This window comes from Sus scrofa, chromosome X (genome assembly GCF_054392235.1).
Source record: "Sus scrofa isolate SSC_HxYL_T2T_F1_AM1 chromosome X, Sscrofa_HxYL_maternal_Yorkshire_Landrace_v2.0, whole genome shotgun sequence".
NCBI classification, from domain to species: domain Eukaryota; kingdom Metazoa; phylum Chordata; class Mammalia; order Artiodactyla; family Suidae; genus Sus; species Sus scrofa.
The window spans coordinates 126066299-126088400 of record NC_139401.1 but is presented as its reverse complement, the minus strand read 5'-3'; the positions used below and the strand labels follow the sequence as shown (position 1 = coordinate 126088400).

Genomic DNA, 22102 nt, shown 5'->3' with positions numbered 1-22102 from the left:
TGGAAAAACTGAGTCACAAAAAATTATACAGTAATGTGAACTAAGTCTCCACATAGTGATAATCTGTAACTTTAAGTAGCCCTCTGTTGTTTCTTAGTTTCTTGTCACTACTCATTTCTGATTAATTAATGGCCAACTGCTTTAAAACACACATTTCATTTACAAGACTGACTTTTAGAGGGTTCTCTTGTGGTGCAGAAGGTTAAGGATCTGGCATTGTCACTGCAGCAGCTCATGTCACTGCTGTGGCGTGGGTTCAATCTCTGGCCTGGGAACTTCCACTGCCATGGGTGTGGCTAAAAATAAATGAATGAATAAATAAAGAAATAATTTTAAAGGCTGACTTTTACATGCAATCCCTGCAAAACATCACTTGCCTCAGGAACAAAGAAACAGTTAAGGCACATGGAATCATCAGCCTCAGGTCAGCTCTCTAATATGGTCATTTGGATGTTGATGTCATCTTTCTTCCCAATAAAGAATAATACTACAGTCTGACCAATCAGGTAAATTGACATCAGCCATGAAAATCAACAATCGATGCAGATGATTGCCTTTGGAATGGATAAGCAATGAGATCCTGCTGTGTAGCACTGGGAACTCTGTCTAGTCACTTATGATGGAGCATGATAATGGGAGAAAAAAAAATCTATACATGTATGTGTAACTGGGTCACCATGCAGTACAGTAGAAAAATGACAGAACACTGTAAACCAGCTCTAATGAAAAAAATAAAAATCGGTATACATAAAAAAAGAAAATCAACAATCAAACCAGCTATATTTTGTAGCTGTCGTATGTGGACCCAGTTTGTATATAATAAGCTAAATTTCAGATCAATTTTTAAGAAAATTGATGCTTATGCTAATCTAATTGCTTGTTTTATTAATGAAGTATAAAAATTGTGATATTATTATGCTTATAAAAAGACATTTGTAATAACTGAAGAACAGGTATTATAAGAAAACAGAAACAGGAGAAACAAAAAGCAAAATCAATTGATCAAGAGGTTTAAAACAAAACCCCTCATTTAGGTTATGTATTTTATTAAATAGGACAAGATGAGACTTTGGACAGTCACTTATGTTGAGCCTCATGTGACTGTCTATCCTGTCTATTTGGAGGAATTGTGAGGTTAGAATGAAAAGATTTGTGAAAGCTGTCCATAATCATTTAAGGGATCCACTTCTATATTGCGTCATTGTTGAAACATAGATCAAACGTAGTTTTTCAATTTTAAAATAATGACTGGCTGATTCCAGACTCAATGGAAACCAATATGGTGTTCCAAGCTAAATTTGGATTGTAGAGTATGGACAGACTGAGAATTAGAAGAATGGAAGTAGGAAGAGATGGTCAGAGGAATATGTTTGACATGGTTCATTAGCATTTCCTGGATTTTAAATGAAGCTGTTTATTATATGATCAGCAAAAGGTCACATTACAGATTTTTTTTGCCTGTGCCCATGGTATGTAGAAGTTCTTGGGCCAGGAATCAAACCCACTCTACAGCAGCAACTCAGGCCATTGCAGTGACAGTGCCGAGTCCTTAACCTGCTGCACCACATGAGAACTCCTTAAATTAGTTTTTTTGCCGATTTTTAAATTTTTTGTTATATCAGTAATGTTCACATTCCTATTCATATTCCTATTCATTGATTTTATGGAAAAATATTGAAACCTACATTGGGATTAAGATTTACAAATTAATTTCTGGTTTAGAAACTTTAGAATGTCAGTGATATTTGGTACAATAGCTCATCTTAATAGTCTTTTAATAGAAATGTCAGCATTACAGAAATATCCTTCATAGCTCCAACTCTTGGATCCCCCCATTATTGAACTGAGGTATCAAAATTATGATTAAACATTTAGAAGATTTGCAGGCTAAAATTTAGGTCTATGATAGTCAAGGAAACCAGAGTTTTACATATTAGTACATATAACCCAGATTAACCTGCTCCAATTCTGAAACTCTTGGACAGATTTCATGAAAAATTTGGTTAGTTTTGCAAACTGTAGAGTTTATTAAGAATTTATTTCAACCTATAAATTAAAATACCATAGCGATGTTCAAATCTACCTATTAACACTCCACCATCGACACTGAAAAGTTTCACAGATCTATTTCACAAAGTGCAAAATGGATAAACTACCCAAAATTTGCTTGTGATAATAAAGCACGTTTAAACATTAGGTAAGAGGAAAGTCAGAATAAAAATGAAATAAACACCATCCAACAAGTTCTATATGAAGAATCGCCTAAAGGTTTTTGTGAATTGTGAGTCTATATTTAAAAGATTTTGACTATATATTGAAGGGAGGAACATTTCAGATGAATGTTTAATAACTTCTATAGAAGGAAAAAGCAATGTAAATGACTTAAACATCAAAATATTTTTTATTTGTCATTAATGTCATATCTTATTTTCATCATCTTAATTTTTTAAATACTTTACAGTATATATAATCAATTAATTGCTTCAATAACCTATAATTATACCTAAGTGACATGGATTTAGCAGTGTGCAAGATCACAGCTCAAGACTCAAAATTCAATTTTTAAAGGCAAATTATTCTGAATCTGAAAAAAATTGCAGATGTCAGACTAAAATGAAGAACATGGGTATATCTGTGGAATATTTGGAGGTCCAGAAAAGGAAGACATTACTGAGCAGAGGACCTCACAAAAGACATGGTTAGGGTATATGGACAAAGGCCCAAATCGACTAGATCTATTCCAAGGAGTAGATTCTTTACCTTTAGTCCTGGGCTGCACACAAAAACTTGAAAAAAAAAAAATGGGAAAGAGATGATGAACCAGAAGTCTGGAAATTAATCCAAGAGAGGCAAATGGTTTCACAACAGAGAAGACAAGAATTGGGGAGCACTCTGTTGAGTAAGATTCTCTGCCCAATCACTGGTGGTTTCTACCCTACAGACATGGAGCACACCTTCCTCTAGCCTGAAGTTTGACTTGAAAGATAACTCAGCCTTGTCTAGCCAGTTAAATTCAAATGATTGAAGAGCCTACTTTTCAGATCTTTCTCTTAAGAGAATTATTCTAACCTTTGGATAAAAGAAAGCCTTGCTGGGCTTAACTAGAGTTCAATTATAGTAGAGCTGTATTTCTACATATTTTATTTTAGAGTACCTTATTTCCTATTATTTATAATTTCTTCATCATTTAAAACAAATTTTTAAATGGAGATCTGAAATGCACAGCATTAAAGGGGCAAATAAGGTCTGTTCTTCCTATTTAGTCGCTAGTTCTCTAGAAGTTTTTCAAGTATCTGAAAATACTCTTCCCTTTGAGAACATAGAAAACCTTAAGACCATGTGGTTAAATAACTTAGGCCAAAGGTAGTTAGGATTGCAAGGAAAAATGCTGGTCACATTAAACGTATAGAATTACAGGCCAGTATCACCACCCATGAGACTGTCTCAAGAGAATAGATGGAATAGGATGGCTGTAGATCTGCCTTTTGTATTAAGGATTAGTCAGTATCTCTGGGCTTCCCATTCACTTCACATTATGTAGTAAAGAAATTATGAATTGGATTTCATACTCAAGGAAGAATTCCTCAATGAAATGCCAAGGGCTAGAAAATATTTTTAAGCATAGGCAATATTCAAGGCATTGAGCAAATGTGTTCCCCTCTTTAGAAGTAAAGGGACATAGCTAATGAGGTCAGAATCTTAAATGGAAGAATTGGGTTCAACATTAACATTTTTATTTTCCTGTAATGCCTTATAGAATGTTCTTACTATATCTTATGGTCCAGAATACACTTGGATGAGAAGATTGAACAGAATTAAAAAATGTGATCTTTCAATACCTTTCTCTTTTAAAAAGAGGAGCTAGCAATGTATACTGAATTTTATGATAAATACACAGAAATAAACACCCAAAGTAAACTAACTTGTTGGTGATTTTGTAGGTAGTTTTCAAAGTTTTCAGGTGAAAGTCCTCTTAGAATTCATTTGCTCTCCAATCTCTCTCTTTAGGCATGAACACTTCTGACATATCTGTGAGACTGAGACTCAGTGTGAAAAAATAAATCACGGGAAACAGAGTGAGTTTGTCTTTGATTTCTAGCACTTTTATAATGTATATACTTTAGTTTTCACAAATATATAAATCCGAAGCAAGCCCTTTTGCATACGTTGTATGTAATCAGATTTAACTCAATTTAATGGATTATATATTGAAACAACTTTATTTTTATTTCTAAAAACATTAAAGGACCAAATATGCTGATCTTGTTTTGTAGATAACTACCTGAGATGAGATTTCTATTTTTTATTATGGTCTATAAGAGGAAAAAGACCCAAGGCAAGAATTTACAGTAATAAGAATAATTCAAACAAAAACAAAAATATTTCTGAAAAGGCAGTAACACCCCAGAGAGAAAGAACTAGATATTCATCTATAGCTGTATTACTATGTTGCTATTTTTATTTCAATGACAATTAATACTATTTCTTAGGAAGGTAGCAAATCTTTTAAATGGGAATTTAATGGAAAAAGACAGAAAAGTAAGGCAACATAGCTTAAAAAGTTGAAAAGCATGATTCTGGAGCCAGACATCTTAGATTCAAAACCCAGTTCTACTCACTGCCTGTGTGACTTTGAATAAGATACTTAATCCCCTGAGCCTCAGCTTCACTTCTGTGAAGTGAAAAATACCAAATTGGGAGAAGGAATGATGGGACTGAATTGAAAAAGAAAACACAGCTCAAAACAGGAGTAGAAAAAAAATTGTTACAAAAAATAGGAAAAGGGTAGGAAAGACCACAGGAGGGCTCTTGTTTTGAGTTGTATATACTAGAGAATAACAACAATAACAACAAAGACACAGAATATAGACTCAGAATTTCTAAATTGATTATATAATTCTAAGAAAAAGAGATTGGACTAAATTGAGAGACATAGCAATGAAGAGAAACAACTATTCCAAATAATAGTAAAACAACAGTAGAACTCTAAACAAGAGAAACACATGATAAGTGAAAGAGCCACACAGTGCCAAGCAGATGAATGAAAATGTGCCACAAATCTTCCCACAGGAGTGATAATTTAAAATATGAAGGTCAAGACAAAACCATAAAATCTTTCACAGAGAAAAAATAATTATCTACAAATAATAAAACTATTTTTGACTTTATACTTCTCATTGGCAACCTGGCAAGAACACATCTTTTAAAGGAATAAAACTTAAAAATATTCATCTATTTGCAGCCAATCATTAAAAAATTAGAGTAAAATAGTGGTATTTTCAGACATGCAAAATTATCAGTTTACCAATTCACAGGTCGTCCCTGAAATAAATGCTGGAGAAAAGGGAAGATTAATCTGGAAGAAGAAAGTAGAAATGAAGAAGGAATGGCAGGCAAAGAATCCAGAAACCAACATATCTGTGTCACCTCTAAATAAGTATTGATTTTAAAATAATAATAATAAACTAGTACTAAACCATTAAATGGTATCAATTATAGGATGTAGCAGGGAGAGGGAAAGAAATGAAAGGGACTAAAGCATGTAATGATTCTTAACACTGTAAGAGGGAGGAAATAGATATTAATTTAAATCTATATATTGAAGAAATGTTAGATATGTGTATTAAGTTTGAGGGCAACCATTCCAAGAATACAAACATAGACATAATTTCTAAGCCAAAGGATGGGAGGAAAAGTAACAATGAAACAAACATAAAACCACCTGAGGGTTTTAAAAAGGATAAATGAAACAAGTTGAAAGCATCAAAAGTAAATATAAACAAATTGAGAACATATCCCTACACATTAACAGCAGAAAAACTTAATATTAAATTTAGTTTAATATTTTATATTAAAATATAAAGACAGGTTTGATTAAGAAATTCAAATTAATATATCATTCTATAGCCTAAAAAAACTCATGGAGCAATATTAGTATTGTCAAAATGATTCAAGGTAAATCATTTTATTTATTTATTTATTTTTTGTCTCTTTTAGGGCCACACCCGCGGCATATGGAGGTTCCCAGGCTAGGGGTCCTATCAGAGCTATAGCCGCTGACCTACGCCACAGCCACAGCAACACAGGTTTCCAGCCCAGTCTGCTACCTACACCACAGCTCACGACACTGTCAGGATCCTTAACCCACTGAGCGAGGCCAGCCAGGGATCGAACCCATGTCCTCACGGATGCTAGTCGGGTTTGTTAACCTCTGAGCCACAATGGGAACTCCCAAGGTAAATCATTTTAAAAGACTAAAAGTCACTTCAAATTTACTGATTTTTCGTTTTGGCCAGAGCAGTGCAAATGCCAAATCCTTAACACTAGACCATCGGGGAACTCCTGGATTTTTTTTTTTTTTCATTTTAAAAAAGTTTTATTGAAGTATATACAGTTGATTTATTATGTTGTAATACCTTCTGTTGTACAAAAGAGTGATTCAGTTATACATATACATGCATCTATTCTTTTTCAGATTCTCTTGAATATTTTTTAACCTACAAAAAAGACAGGAATCATAAATATTCATCCAGAAGACACTGTAGCTTTTAAATAGATATAGCAAATGCTAAGAGAACTACAATGTGAGATATCAAGAAAGCAATAATCATGGTGGGATACTTTAAGACATCAGTCTAAGAAACCCACAAAATAAGTATTGAAACATGTAGAGGAACTGAATAACATAATTACTGTCTTATACTTACATACTTACAAAGTCAGAGAATTTTTGTACCCCCCAAATAGAGTCTACATATTCATTTTAAACAATCAGGGAAGAGTTACCAAAACTGACCATGTCTTAGGCCATAATTATCTCTCATATTCATTAATCACACTTAAATAAAATTATAAAATAACACCAAAATGCAACCAAATCAACATATTTGAAAGTTAAGAATCAAATGGCTATACACATGTATGCATTTATAAAAATACAGTTCTAAATAACTCGTTTAAGAAGAAACGAATATAAATTTATAAAGTAGTAGAAATCAAAAATAATGGTGGTATATATTCTGAAAGAGAAGAGATATAGCCAAAGTAGAAGTTGGGATTTCTTACATAGATTTAAATGTTTTTATTAGAAAACAAGAATATAGTGAAAATAAATCAATTAAAATTTCAACTGAGCAAAGCTGGAAAACATTTTTTAAAAACAGCCTAAGAGAAGAAGACAAAATAGGAAGCAGCAGGAATGTATCTCCCCAACTAGATAATGACTATACTGGCAGAATATGATGTAACTGTTTTGGAATTCTGAAGTCTTGCAACTTCCAGGGAAAGACTTTGATGGTAAATTGTAGTGAATTTCAGTCAATAACAGCTCTTAGCACAGCAGTAGCTACCCATGTCCTCTCCTAACCCCATGGAAGACAGCTATGTACATGTTCCTGTTTGTGGGAGCCCGGGTGGGTAAAAAGGACCCAGTCCTGTAGTTCCCATTGTGGCTCAATGGGCTAAGGACCAAAAATAGTCTCCATGAGGATGTGGGTTCCATCCCTGGCCTTGCTCAGTTGCATAAGGGTCCTGCATTGCTGCTGCATAGATCACAGATGCACCTCAGATCTGGTGTTGCTATGGCTGTGGCATAGGCCTGCAGCTGCAGCACCAATTCAACCCCTAGCCTGGGGAGCTTCCTTATGCCGCAGGTGTGGCCCTAAAAAAAACCCAAAAAACAAAAACAAACAAACAAACAAACAAACAAACAAAAAACCCCAAAACAAAAAACTAAATATAGAACTATCATATGACCCAGCCCAATGCTGGGCATATATCCAGAGAAAACTGTAATTTGAAAAGATGCATATACCCCAATGTTCACTGCAGCACTTTTTACAATAGTCAAGACATGGAACCAACCTAAATACACATCAACAGAGGACTGGATAAAGAAGATGTGGAACATATATACAATGAAATATTACTCAGTGATAAAAAAAATGAAATAAAACAATTTGCAACATGGATGGACCTTGAGAATATTATACTGAATAAAGTAAGTCAGACAAAGACAAATATCACTAATATGTGTAATCTAATAAAAATGATACAATATAATTTACAAAACAGAAACAGACTCAAAGATTACAAAAACAAACTTTTGGTTACCAATGGGGAAACACAGTGGGGGGAGGGATAAATTAAGAGGTTGATATTGACATATACAAACTACTATATATAAAATAAATGGGTAACAAGGACCTACCGTATAGCACAGGGAAATCTACTCAATACTTTGTAATAACCTATATGGGAAAATAATATGAAAAGGAATGGATATGTCTATACATATAACTGATGTACTTGGTTGAACTCCTGAAACTAACAACTTTACAAGGCAACTGTACTCCAATAAAATTTTTTTAAAAAAAGAAATAGTCCTGCAGGGTGAAATGAAAGGATACCAGACAGTAACTCAAAGCCGTATGAAAAAATAAAGAACTCAATAAAGGTAAATACATGGGCAACTATAAACACCAGTTTTATTATAAAAATGTATCCTAACTGCAAAAAAAGTTTTCTATGTGATTTGAGATTAACATATTATTAAATTATTAATAAAAAGTTATTACTTTTGTAACTTTGGTTCATAAATGCAGCTTTTGTTTTCTACATAATTTAAGAAACTAATGCACTTAAAAGAATTACTATTTTATGTATAAAGATGTAATTTTTGTGACATTAAGAACTGAAATGTTTGTGGACAGAACTATAAAGGAGAAGAATTTTGTATGTTATTCAAGTTTAGATGGCATAAATTTATATAAAAATGATATACCTCTAGGATGTTAAATGTAATTCCTGTTATAACCACTAAGAAAGTAGCTATAAAATATTTTTTAAAAGTAATTGATAAAGGAACATAAAAGTTTCACTACAAAAAATTAGCTAAACACAAAATAAGACAGTAGTGCAGAAATGAGGGAACAAAAAGCTATAAGACATATAGAAAACAAAAAATGATAGAAGTCACATGGTATCAGTAATTACTTTAAATGTAAATGGACTGAATTCTCCAATCAAAAGACAGAAATTGGCAAAATGGACCCATGATGCAATTATATGCTGTCTACAAGAGGCTCTTTAAATCTGAAGACAAAAACATGGACATAAAAGAATGGAATAAGATATTCTATGCAAATAGTAATAAAAACAAGAGTAGGGGTGTCTCTCTTAATATCAAACAAAATAGACCTTAAAGTTTACAAGAAATGGGAAGAGGTAAAACTTACTATATGCAGATAACATGATACTATGAAAACCCTAAGGATTCCACACAAAAAACTACTGTAACTGATAAATGAAACCAGTAAAGTAGCAGGATTCAAGAGTCACATTCAGAAATCAGTTGCATTATGAAATATTAGAAAAGGAATATTAAAGAAATACCTTTTAAAATTGGACCAAAAATTAAATACCTAGTAATAAACCTGACCAAGGAAGTGAATGACCTATACTCTGAAAACTATAAAACATTAATCAAAGAAATTAAGAGGATGCAGAGAAATGGAAAGACATTCCATCCTCTTGGATCAGAAGAATTAACATTGTTAAAATGGCAATACTACCCAAAGCAATCTACAGGCTTAATGTGATCTCTGTCAAATTACCCATGACATTTTTCATAGAACTAGAACAAACAATGCAAAAATTTAAATGAAACCATAAAAGACCCAGAATTGCCAAAGCAATCCTGATGGGGGAAAAAAAGTAGGAGGCATAACTCTCCCAGACTTTAGAAAATACTACAAAGCTGTAGTAATCAAGATAGTGCAGCACTGGTACAAAAACAGACATATGGATCAATGGAATAGAATAGAGAATTCAGAAATAAACCCACATACCTATGGTCAATTAATCTTCCACAAAGGCAGCAGGAATATAAAATGGGAAAAAGAAAATCTCTTCAGCAAGTGGTGCTGGAAAAACTGGACAGCTGCATGTAAATCAATGAAACTAGAACACCCCCTCACACTATGCACAAAAATAAATTCAAAATGGCTTAAAGACTTTAACATAAGACATGACACCATAAAACTCCTAGAAGAGAGTAGAAGAGAGCATAGACAAAACATTCTCTGACATATATTGTACCAATATTTTCTCAGGTCAGTCTCCCAAGGCAATAGAAATAAAAACACAAATTAAAAAATGGGACCTAATCAAAATTACAAGCTTTTTCACAGCAAAAGAAACAACTGAAAAAGTGAAAAGACAACCTACAGAATGGGAGAAAATACCTACAAATTATGAGACCAAAAATGGCTTAATCTCCAAAATATACAAATGGCTCATACAACTCAACAACAAAAAACAAACAACCCAATTGAAAGAATGAACCTAAACAGAAATTTCTCCATAGACCTACAGATGGCCAGTAGGCACAGGAAAAGATTTTAATATCACTAATTATTAAAAAATTGACAAATAACAAATGCTGGAGAGTGTGTGAGAAAAGAACTCTCCTACACTGTTTGTGGGTATATTAGTTAGTGCAACCACTATAGAAAAGAGTATGGAGGTTCCTCAGAAAAGTAAAAATAGAATTATCATGTGATCCAGTATTTCATTCCTGGGCATATACCTGGACAAAACAATGATTCAAAGGGATACATGCACCCGTAGTTCATAGCAGCATTATTCACAATATTCAAGACGTGGAAACAACCTAAAAGTCCATCAATAGATGAGTGGATTAAGAAGATGTGGTACATATATACAATGGGAATAGTGCTCACCTGTAAAAAATAATGAAATAATGCCATTTGCAACAGCATGGATGGACTTAGTATCATACTAAGTGAAGTAAGCTAGACAAAGACAAATATCATACGATAATTACTTACATGTGGCATCTAAAACATGGCACTTATGAACCTATCTACAGAACGGAAACAGACTCACAAACATAGGAGAAGAGACTTGTGGTTTCCAACGGAGAAGGAGTAGGGAGTTGGTTAGACCAGGGAGTTTGGGGTTAGTAAATACAAAGTATTTCATTTAGAATGGTTAAACAGGGAGGTCCTACTGTAGCGCACAGGGAACTATATCCGATTTCCTGGTATAAACCATAATGAAGAGGAACAGAAGAAAAGTAATGTATATATGCATATAAATGGAAATGAATATAAAAAATAATGTATATATATGTATAACTAAGTCACTTTGCTGTACAGCAGAAATTGGCACATTGTAAATCAACTATAATAAAAAAATAAAAATAATTAAATAAACTCCTACAAACATTGAGGAACAGGAAAAAATAAAGTTTACCAAAAAAATAAGGACATTATGTATTAATTAAAGGTTCAGTACACCAAGAGGATACAAAAATTATAAATATTACACACATTTTCACAGATTAGCAAAGTATATGAATCAAAAACTGATATAAATGATGAGAGAAATAGTTTTAAAATAATGGTTGGAGACTTCAATACCCCACTGTAAATAATGGATAGAACGAGCAAACATAAAATAAATAAGGAAATAGAAACTTAACACAATAAACGCACTAAATGTTAACAGACATATACAGAGCACAACGACAGCATACACATTCTTCTCAAGTGCACATGGGACATCTTCCAGGATAGACCATATGTTAGGCCACATATTAAATCAAAACAGATTTTAAAAGATAGATATCATACAAGATACCTTCTCTGACGAAAACATGATGCAGTTAAAAATTAAAAGCAGAAGTAAAACTGTAAAATTAACATATTTGTGGGGAAAAAAAAAAACATACTCTTAAATAACCAATATGTCAAAGAAGAAATCACAAGGGAAATTGGAAAATACTTAGAGGTTAATGAAAATGAAACACAATATACCAAAACTTGTGGGATGTAGTGAAAGTAATGTTAAACAGAGAATTTATCATTATAAATGCTTACATTAAAAGATAAGAAAGAGAACTCCCACTGTGGCACAGTAGGTTAAGAATCTGACTGTAGTGGCTTGGGTTGCTGTGGAGGTGAGAATTCAATCCCCAGCTCAGTGCAGTGGGTTAAATGATCTGTCATTGCTGCAGCTGCAGCTCAGATTCAGTTCCCTGGTCCAGTAACTTCTGTATGCTGCTGGCGCCACCATTAAAAAAAAAAAGAAAAAAAAAATCCCAAATCAACAACCTAAATTTACAACTTGAGGAACTGCAAATATTAGAATAAGCTAAATCCAAAGCTGGGGGAATGCAGTAAATAATAAAGATTAGAGCAGAGATAAACTAAATAGAGGGTAGTAAAAAATAGAGAATCAGGGAAATGAGGAGTTTGTTCTTTTAAAAGGTCAACAAAATCAACAAATATTTAGCTTAGACTCAGAAAAAAGAGAAAATGCTCAAATTACTAAAATTAGAAATTAAAGTGGGGCCCTTACTATCACTTGAATAGGTGATACTACCTTATATCCGTTAGGACAGCTACTATCAAAAACCCAGAAAATATATGTGGAGAAACTGGAGCTCTTGTGCACTGTTCTGGGAATGCAAAACAGCTTAGACTCTGTGGAAAAGAGCATGGCAGTTCCTCAAAAAACTTAAAAATGGAATTACTATATGACCAAGCAATTCCACTACGGACTATACATGCCCCAAATTGAAAGCAGGATCTCAAAGACATATTTGTATACCAATGTTCACAGCAGCATTATTCACAATTGCTAAAATACTGAAGCAACCCAAATGCCTGACAGATGATAAGCGAAATGTGGCATATTTGTACAATGGGATATCAGTGTATACTCATCCTTAAAAATGAAGGAAATTTTGATGTTTGCTATGACAGGGATGAACCTTGAGGACATTATGTTAAGTGAAAAAAGCCAGTCACGAAAAGGCAAATACTGTATGATTTCCCCCAAATGAGATACTTCCAGAGTAGTCAGAATCATAGCATCCAAAAGTTAAATGGTGGTTGCCAAGGCCTGAGAGGAGAGAGGAATGGATAGTTACTGTTTACTGAGTATAGACTTTGAGTTTAACAAGATGAAAAGTGTTCTGGAAATGGATAGCGGTGACAGTTCACAACATCATGAATATATTTAATACCACTGAATTGTGCACTAAAACACAGTTAAGATGGTGCATTTCATTTTATGCATATTTAACCACAATAAAAAATTAAGATCTAAAGAAAGTACAGAGATAATAAATAGAATACAGAAAAAAACTGTAAAATTGGTTAATGGAATTAAAGGCTGTTTTTAAAAACAATAACCAAAAAAATAATCAAATATAGAACTAGAATACAGAGAAGGAATGAATGAACAGCATTAGGGATATAAATAGAGTATTTTTTTTTCTTTTGGCCACATCTATGGCATATGGAAGTTCCCAGGTCAAAGATCGAATCCGAGCCACAGCTGTGACAATGCTTTATCCTTAACCTGCTGTGCCACAGCAGGGATGCTCAGAGTATTATTTTAATAAATATTTCAAAACAAATGATAAATATAAATATGAAAAAATGTAAAGTTATTATTAGAACACTATGTCCATCTTTAAAGCAACAAAATAAATGATCATCTAGAATATATTAAAATTGTCTCAAAAAGTCAGTTTGACTTGGAATTAAATCCCTTCTCCACGAAGCGACCTTGAAGAAATCACTAGATGCCTCTAAGCCTTCCATTTTTCATAAATTCTTTTTATTAGCATATGGTTACAGTGCCATGTCAATTTCTGCTGCACAGCATAGTGACACAATCACACACACACACATATATATATACACACTTTTTCTCATACTATCTTCCATCATATTCTACCCCCAAAACAGAAACAGACTCATGGACATAAACTTTCAGTTTTAATTATTAAGTGGAAATAATAATAGAATCCAACTGTATTAGTTTTCTATTGTTGTCATAACAAATTGCCACACATTTAGCCAATTAAAACAACAAAAATTTATTATCTCACAGTTGTGGAAGTTGGAAGTCCAGGTGAACAAGGCTGTTTTCTCTGTTCCAGGTCTCAAAGGGCCAAAAGCAAGATATCAGCCAGCCTGAGCTCTTATCTGGCGCCTCTGGACAAGAATCTATTTCTCAGCTCCTTTAGGTTATTGGCAGGATTCAGTTCTGCATGGTTGTAGGACTGATGTCCTTGCTTTAATGTTGGCTATCAGCTGGATCCTCTCTCCGCTCCTTATCACCACTTATATTCCTCGTCTTATTACCCCTTCCATCCTTAAGCCAGTAAAAGTGCATTGAATTCTTCTTTTTTTTTTTTAACTCCACAAAAGCTGGTTTATTAAAGTAACAGCAAATATAGGTCACAGGCGAGGTGTTTTCAGGGATACAAAGAGGATAGAGCCATGATCTAGCCCTTGGAGCTCATGCCCAAATGGAGGCCAGATAAATGTGATTAAGTGCTTTTTAGTAAGATCTGTCTCAGGGTATGCTGGTTCTAAGAATTAAAGGCCTGGGGCTACATCTGAAGACAGGACTTTCTGCTTGTCTGGAGTCATTGTGCTCTGCTTCTTGGGGGGCCATTTCCTTAATTTCTTTTCTCTCTTGCCCATTTAACCTCCTTCTCTAATAGCAATTCCCCACTCTACCTCAAAACAATGTCAAGTCTCAGCCACTTTCATCCCTTCTCAAAAATGATTCTATAGCTATTGTTTCTTTTTTTATATATAATGATTTTTATTTTTTCCATTATAGCTGGATTACAGTGTTCTGTCCATTTTCTGCTGCACAGTAAGGTGACCCAGTCACACATACATGTATACATTCTTTCTTCTCACATTATCATGCTCCATCACAAGCGACCAGACATAGTTCCCAGTGCTATACAGCAGGATCCCATTGCTTCTCCATTCCAAAGGCTACAGTTTGCATCTATTAACCCCAAATTCCCAGTCCCTCCTACTCAATCCCCCTCCCTCTTGGCAACCACAAGTCTGTCCTCCATGTCCATGATTTTTTCTGTGGCCCTCTGACTTTTTTTGTCTGTCATAACTCTTACTCTAGCCAGAGCAAGCTCTCTGCTTTTAAGTGCTAATGTTGGTTAGACTGAGTCCACAAGGTTAATCTGAATAATCTCCCAATTTTAAGGTCTCTTGCCATAATTATATCTGTAAAATATGTTTTGCCTTGTACAGGAACATATTCATAGGTTCCAGGCATTAGCAGGGGGTGGGGGGCATTCTGTCCATCCCACTCATAACATCATCATAAGAGTTAAATGAGATAATATAGACTAAATGCTTAATACAAGGTTTTCAATGAAGGGAGACTATTGCTGCACATTGCTCTTTTTCTTTTTTTTTTTTTGTATTCCCCAGTTTTTGGAGTCTGTGCTTTATACTATAGTACTGATTCTCTTATATGCATTCTTCCTATTGGACAGCTTTTTCTGAGTAATACAATACTCCTTGCATTGAATTCATCACCCTTACATCAGATTCCCCCTTTCATATTCAGACTGCAAAATCTGTGATCAGCTACCATCTGAAATTCCTACTTCTCAAAAGCATTATATCCCAAAAGCCCACTTTTGTGTTATGATAGTAAGAAATTGGAAAGAACCATAAAATATCTAAAACTAGAGGTGTGGCTAAATAACTGACATAAAATATGGCATTTGAAGGCTGTAATATTAGACTTGTGAAAACTTTAAGACACAATAAATAATATAATGTTATTTGAAAAGTTACAAAACTAAATATATATATATATAGTAGAAGATTGACAGATGTGCTTCTGTGCATGCATGTATGTGTGTGTGTGTGTGTATAACAATACATGCATAAAGAAAAAACTGGAAGTAAACGTTTAAAAGCAGTTGAAGCAGTGTTTTTGCAGTAGAATTATTGGTGATTTTTCTTCATATTTTTTTTGTCTTCTGCAACTTACTAACAAGGCACATATATTTTATCATAAATATCAATCATTGCATACAACAACAGCGATGAATGTAAAAAACATTATTCACAATGAAAAAAGCCACATATGAAACAGTCTGTATTGTCTTCTTCCATTTATATGACAATCTGGAAAAGCTGAACTTATTAGGGACCACCTCTCAGTTACTTCCAGGGACTGGGTTAGAGAGAAAGAGGATTAAGGACAAAGAGACATGAGGAAATTTTTGGTGTGATGGGGACATTCTAAAAGTGGTTTGCATGATACTTAGAAGTTCTTAGAAATCTTAAAAAGGTGAATTGTACACAATGTAAATTATAACAATATAATTCAAACTTTAAATTATTGTTTTGCTTTATTTTAATGGCCCATATGTAGCAGCATGCTTAAATATCAAAAGAATATAGCAAAAACTACTTGAACTGATTAATAAATTCAGCAAAGTAGCAGGATATAAGATTAACATTCAGAAGTCAGTTGCATTTCTGTATACCAGCAATGAAATATTAGAAAAGGAATACAAAAATACAATAACTTTTAAAATTGCACCTCAAAAAATCAAATACCTAAGAATACACTTGACCAAGGAGGTAAAGGACTTATATGCCAAGAACTATAAAACTTTAATCAAAGAAATCAAAGAAGATATAAAGAAATGGAAAGATATTCCATGCTCCTGGGTTGGAAAAATTAACATTGTAAAAATGGCCATACTACCCAAAGCAATCTACAGATACAATGCAATCCCTATCAAATTACCCAGGACATTTTTCACAGAACTAGAACAATCCAAAAATTTATATGGAACCACAAAAGACCCAGAATCGCCAAAGCAATCCTGAGAAACAAAAACCAAGCAGGAGGCATAACTCTCCCAGACTTCAAGAACGTTACAAAGCCACAGTCATCAAGACGGTGTGGTACTGGTATCAAAACAGACAGACAGACCAATGGAACAGAACAGAGAACCCAGAAAAAAACCCAGACACCTATGGTCAATTAATCTTTGACAAGGGAGGCAAAAACATAAAATGGGAAAAAAACAGTCTATTCAGCAAGCACTGCTGGGAAACCTGGACAGCTGCATGCAAAGCAATGAAACTAGAACACACCCTCACACCATGCACAAAAATAAACTCCAAATGGCTGAAAGACTTAAATATAAGACAGGACACCATCAAACTCCTAGAAGAAAACATAGGCAAAGCACTCTCGGACATCAACATCATGAATATTTTCTTAGGTCAGTCTCCCAAAGCACCAGAAATAAGAGCAAAAATAAACCCATGGGACCTCATCAAACTGAAAAGCTTTTGCACAGCAAAGGAAACCAAAAAGAAAACAAAAAGACAACTTACAGAATGGGAGAAAATAGTTTCAAATGATGCAACTGACAAGGGCTTAATCTCTAGAATATATAAGCAACTTATACAACTCAACAGTAAAAAAGCCAATCAATCAATGGAAAAATGGGCAAAAGACCTGAATAGACATTTCTCCAAAGAAGATATACAGATGGCCAACAAATACATGAAAAAATGCTCAACATCGCTGATTATAAGAGAAATGCAAATCAAAACTACCATGAGATACCACCTCACACCCGTCAGAATGGCCATCATTAATAAATCCACAAATAACAAGTGCTGGAGGGGCTGTGGAGAAAAGGGAACCCTCCTGCACTGCTGGTGGGAATGTCAACTGGTACAGCCACTATGGAGAACAGTTTGGAGATACCTTAGAAATCTATACATAGAACTTCCATATGACCCCGCAATCCCATTCTTGGGCATCTATCTGGACAAAACTCTACTTAAAAGAGACACGTGCACCTGCATGTTCATTGCAGCACTATTCACAATAGCCAAGACATGGAAACAACCCCAATGTCCATTGACAGATGATTGGATTAGGAAGTTGTGTTGTATGTATACACAATGGAATACTACTCAGCCATAAAAAAGAATGACATAATGCCATTTGCAGCAACATGGATGGAACTAGAGAATCTCATCCTGAGTGAAATGAGCCAGAAAGACAAAGGCAAATACCATATGATATCACTTATAACTGGAATCTAATATCCAGCACAAATGAACATCTCCTCAGAAAAGAAAATCATGGACTTGGAGAAGAGACTTGTGGCTGCCTGACGAGAGAGGGAGAGAGTGGGAGGGATGGGGAACTTGGGCTTATCAGACACAACTTAGAATAGATTTACAAGGAGATCCTGCTGAGTAGCATTGAGAACTATGTGTAGATACTCATATTGCAACAGAACAAAGGGTGGGGGAAAAATGTATACATGTAAGGATAACTTGATCCCCATGCTGTACAGCGGGAAAATAAATAAATAAATAAAATAAAATAAAATAAATAAAAAAAATAAAATAAAGAATATAGCAGCCCTACTTATAGTTTACAAATGCTATTGTTTAATTGGTTTCTAAATTATATAAAACTACTTTAGAATTTTTTCGTTAATAAACTTGGTTAAAGCCAAGCAGCCAATCAGCCATACAGCCAACTGATGCAACAGTGGCTTAGAAGAAATTGTTACCCCTGGGCAGTGTCTTTAAAAGACTTGCTTTAACCTTATATTCTATTTGTTGTTGGCTTTTGCTTATGGCTATTCCTTGTCTTCTTATTACACTACCTCTTCCATTCTCTTGCCTTTTTTTTTTTTTTGGTCTTTTTAGGGTTGCCCCCGCAGCAGAAGGTCCCAGGGTAGGGGGCAAGTCAGAGCTACAACTGCCAGCCTATGCCACAGCCACAGCAACGCGGGATCCCAGCCACGTCTGTGAACTTCACAGCAATGCCGGATCCCCAACCCACTGAGAGAGGCTAGGGATTGAACCCGCATCATCCTGGATACTAGTCAGATTTGTTTCCACTGCACCACAATGGGAACTCCCTCTCCTGCTTCTTAAAAAAAAAAATTATACATTTTTTACTAAGTTGCCCATTCCATGGGACTGTGCCACATTGTATTTGACGGGCTCTAGTTAGCAATAATGTAAACTTAAACATTTGTTAAGAGGGTAGATTTCATGCTAAATGTTCTTATCACACCAAAAAAAGAAGACACAGATATTTTTGGAGGTGATGGATATGTCTATTACCTTGATTGTGATGATGATATCACAGGTATTTGCATATTTTCAAATTCATCAAAATGTATACATTAAACACATGCAATTACCTACATCTCAATAAAGCTGTGAAAAAGGAACAGATTCACAGAATACACATTTGGACTCCCTGGAGTAGATTCATCTGTCAACATTCTATCCCCTTGCATAAAGCAACACCCTACAGAGAAGTACTCAGAATGTGTTTTAATCACGTTGAAATCAGAATCAATACTGTCTGCTAAAAAGAAGTTAAAGGTTTTCTCCACTGACATACCCATTGCTTGTTACCTCTATAGTTCCAATGACCATATCCAATCCCTCCTCTTTGCTGTATTAGGTGCATGGCAACCTGCAAGGTACTCAATTTCCCACCATCTGGAGCTAGCAGTGTTTACTGTTCACTGGTAGACTGGAAAGCACTGAAAGGAGAACATAATAATAAAGAAAAGTAGAAAATGGATATGTCCTCAATTTATTATACAACAATCCAGAGCACTGCATAAGGCATAAACTGTTCATGTATTTCTAATATGATTTGTTAATTAAGAAAATGGTAGGAGAAGAGATAAATGACCCTGGTACTACATTACAAATTAAAACTACCTACTGCTGGCATTCATTATCTAGCTTACTAATTTACCATTACTTTCCAAAAACATGGAAATGTTTCATATATTCCTAATGTCTTAAATTTCTTTTGATGATGAATTTCCCATTTAGGCCTACAATCTATATATAGAACTTATTTTTTAATCACAAAAATGGATTTTAATGCTTGGCTGAGAATATAAAGTTTTAAAAGAGTGTTTAACAAAGCCAGAGTCTTTTTTCAAGCCAGGATGAATGCACCCATTTGTATTCCCCTGTGCACAATTCACTGAACTTCATTTGGAAAATGTCAAGGATAAATATTCTTCAAATGCTTCCATTAAACAGACAATAACCATAGTAACAGTGTATGGTTTGATTTTTACCCATATTTCTGAACTTCCCTCTTGAAAGTAAAACGGTATTCAAAATGAGGTTGCAAATGGGAAACACTTATATGCTTTTTACACACTTCATATAGGGATATTAAAACAAAGCCATTTTGTACCTCCTAATGCATTACATTTAGTGGTGCCTATTGTTAAAAAGGTTTTTACAATAGCCCCTTTTATTATAACACGTTCTAACTTGAAATCAACTATCTCTTTACTTGGGAATGCAGGGACACAGCCCTTTTCTAAACTCACAAAATATTAGCTATTTCCCTTTTACAAATACATGCCAAAAAAAAAAAAAACCACAGACAAGACAGATTAAAACATGACTCAATTCTAACCACATGATGTTGAAGTGGGAAGAGAACTAACAGATCATTGAATCCTACATATTTATTTTTATAGAATGGGAAAAGGGCCAGTAGCTATGAGTGAGCCTACAGGCAAGGGGTTACCTTATTTCAAAAAACAAAGTCACATAAAGAGAGTAATGAGCAAGTCACACACACTTGGTGATTATTTTACACTTTAGATCTTGTTAATGATACAGAATAGAAAACTGAGACAAATCCCATAAAGCTGCTAGGCTGGGTCCTTACGACAATAGGTGTCTCTTAGATGTCCTTCTACAAAACAGTTGACGCCATCAATCAAGAATTTTCACGATTACTGAAGACCCCCTCAACTCTCAGCTGAGATGATTAGCACATGTGGGGAATATTTTAATTGAGGTGGAGTGTTTTTTTTTCTTCTTCCACTCTAGACCCAACATGAAGCTAAAAGGCTGCTAGAGCTGAAGTCTGAGAATTCTAAGTACAAGAGTTTAATCTGCAGAGCTACCAAATAAGACTTCTAAAATCCCTGAAAAATCTTTTGGTTCTCTGAAAGCACTTTATCAGATCAGATGAGATGTAGAACATATGGAAAGGACTACAAGAACCCACAGTACTAATATAGGCAGGCCAGCAGTTCTCAGAAGCAAAACCTTTGTCATTTTAAGAAAAAAAAAAAAAAGGTCTTAGATTAAACTGAATCCACCTGGCAGGGAATCACTATTCTGTAGAGACACTCTTTTAAAAGTTAAACAATCTATCCACGAGGTTTTTTTTTTTCCCTATAAAACTACATGACATGTCAGCATGAATAAAACCTCCAATTATTCAGTACCTAAAGCCCACCCTTGGTCACAAGTGAAATCAATTTGAGGGTTTTCAAAAACTGGGCCTTGCCTCTCATAAAGTCTTGTAGAGCATGAGAAAAGCTGCTATTCTCGTTTTCAAAATTATGACCCATTTCAACTGATAACTATTTCTTAAGCCATGATACTCAAAACAAAGTTTTATTTAATTGATTTTCAAAGCAGTTAAACAGTGACTTTGGAAGTCACTCCTTATGGGTAGGAGGGTCCAGAATGTTCTCACGTTCACCAATGCAACAGTAACTGAGAAGAACAAAGGCAGAAAACAGTGACTCTAAGAGAACATGTGAGGTGGGCAGAAGCTTCAGTCTTCAGAGTGGGCTAGTCAATCTTCGGTGTTTAGTTTCTCAGTATCATTTTCTTTAGTAAGTGAGTATAATACTGCACTTCACTCATACCATCCATGTTTTCTGAGGAATTCATTTAGCAGGAGGTTTGATGACTCCTCCTCTGTGAAAAGTGGAATAATTCAGAAGAGCTCCTGGCAGTGTTAATGGTACTTCCTGTGACCACAGAACAAAATGGAAACATCTAACAAGGGAGTTTAGTCTCCATAGCTCTATACATGGTGGTGTTAATATTGAATCAGCATTCGCAGATGACAATCACTCTGGAAGGTATCCTTGTTGGTCTATGAAGGAGACCAAGGTAAGGCTTTACTGTCTACACTCATTAAGGGAAGGAGGATTCACATATTTTATAGCATAACCTTTATCTGAGTTAAAACAAATCTGAACTTCCAACTTTTATGCCTTTGCTGTCTTCCTCCCCAGAGAATGCCCTTCCCCACTTGACCATCTGCGTAAACTCATCTTATAGAAAAGGTTCAGCCGCTTGAGGTTCTGCTTCGACACCCAGGTATGACTAACCTCTCCTTTATGTGGACTTGCATAGCACTGACAGGGCTCTCCCAG

At 34.6% G+C, this 22102-nt stretch overlaps 1 long non-coding RNA gene across 5 annotated transcripts in view; it reads right to left on the bottom strand.

Moving 5' to 3' along the window:
• Window positions 1-22102, bottom strand: part of LOC146394805 (uncharacterized) — a 655226-nt gene that overhangs the window by 89646 nt on the left and 543478 nt on the right. For 2 of the 5 annotated variants that reach the window (XR_014835893.1, XR_014835894.1), the window contains exon 4: window positions 19282-19426. The exons of 2 other annotated variants lie outside the window; for them this stretch is intronic. This is a non-coding gene — a long non-coding RNA (uncharacterized LOC146394805). The remainder of the gene's footprint in view (window positions 1-19281; window positions 19427-22102) is intronic. One more of the 5 variants, XR_014835892.1, reaches the window with a different exon arrangement.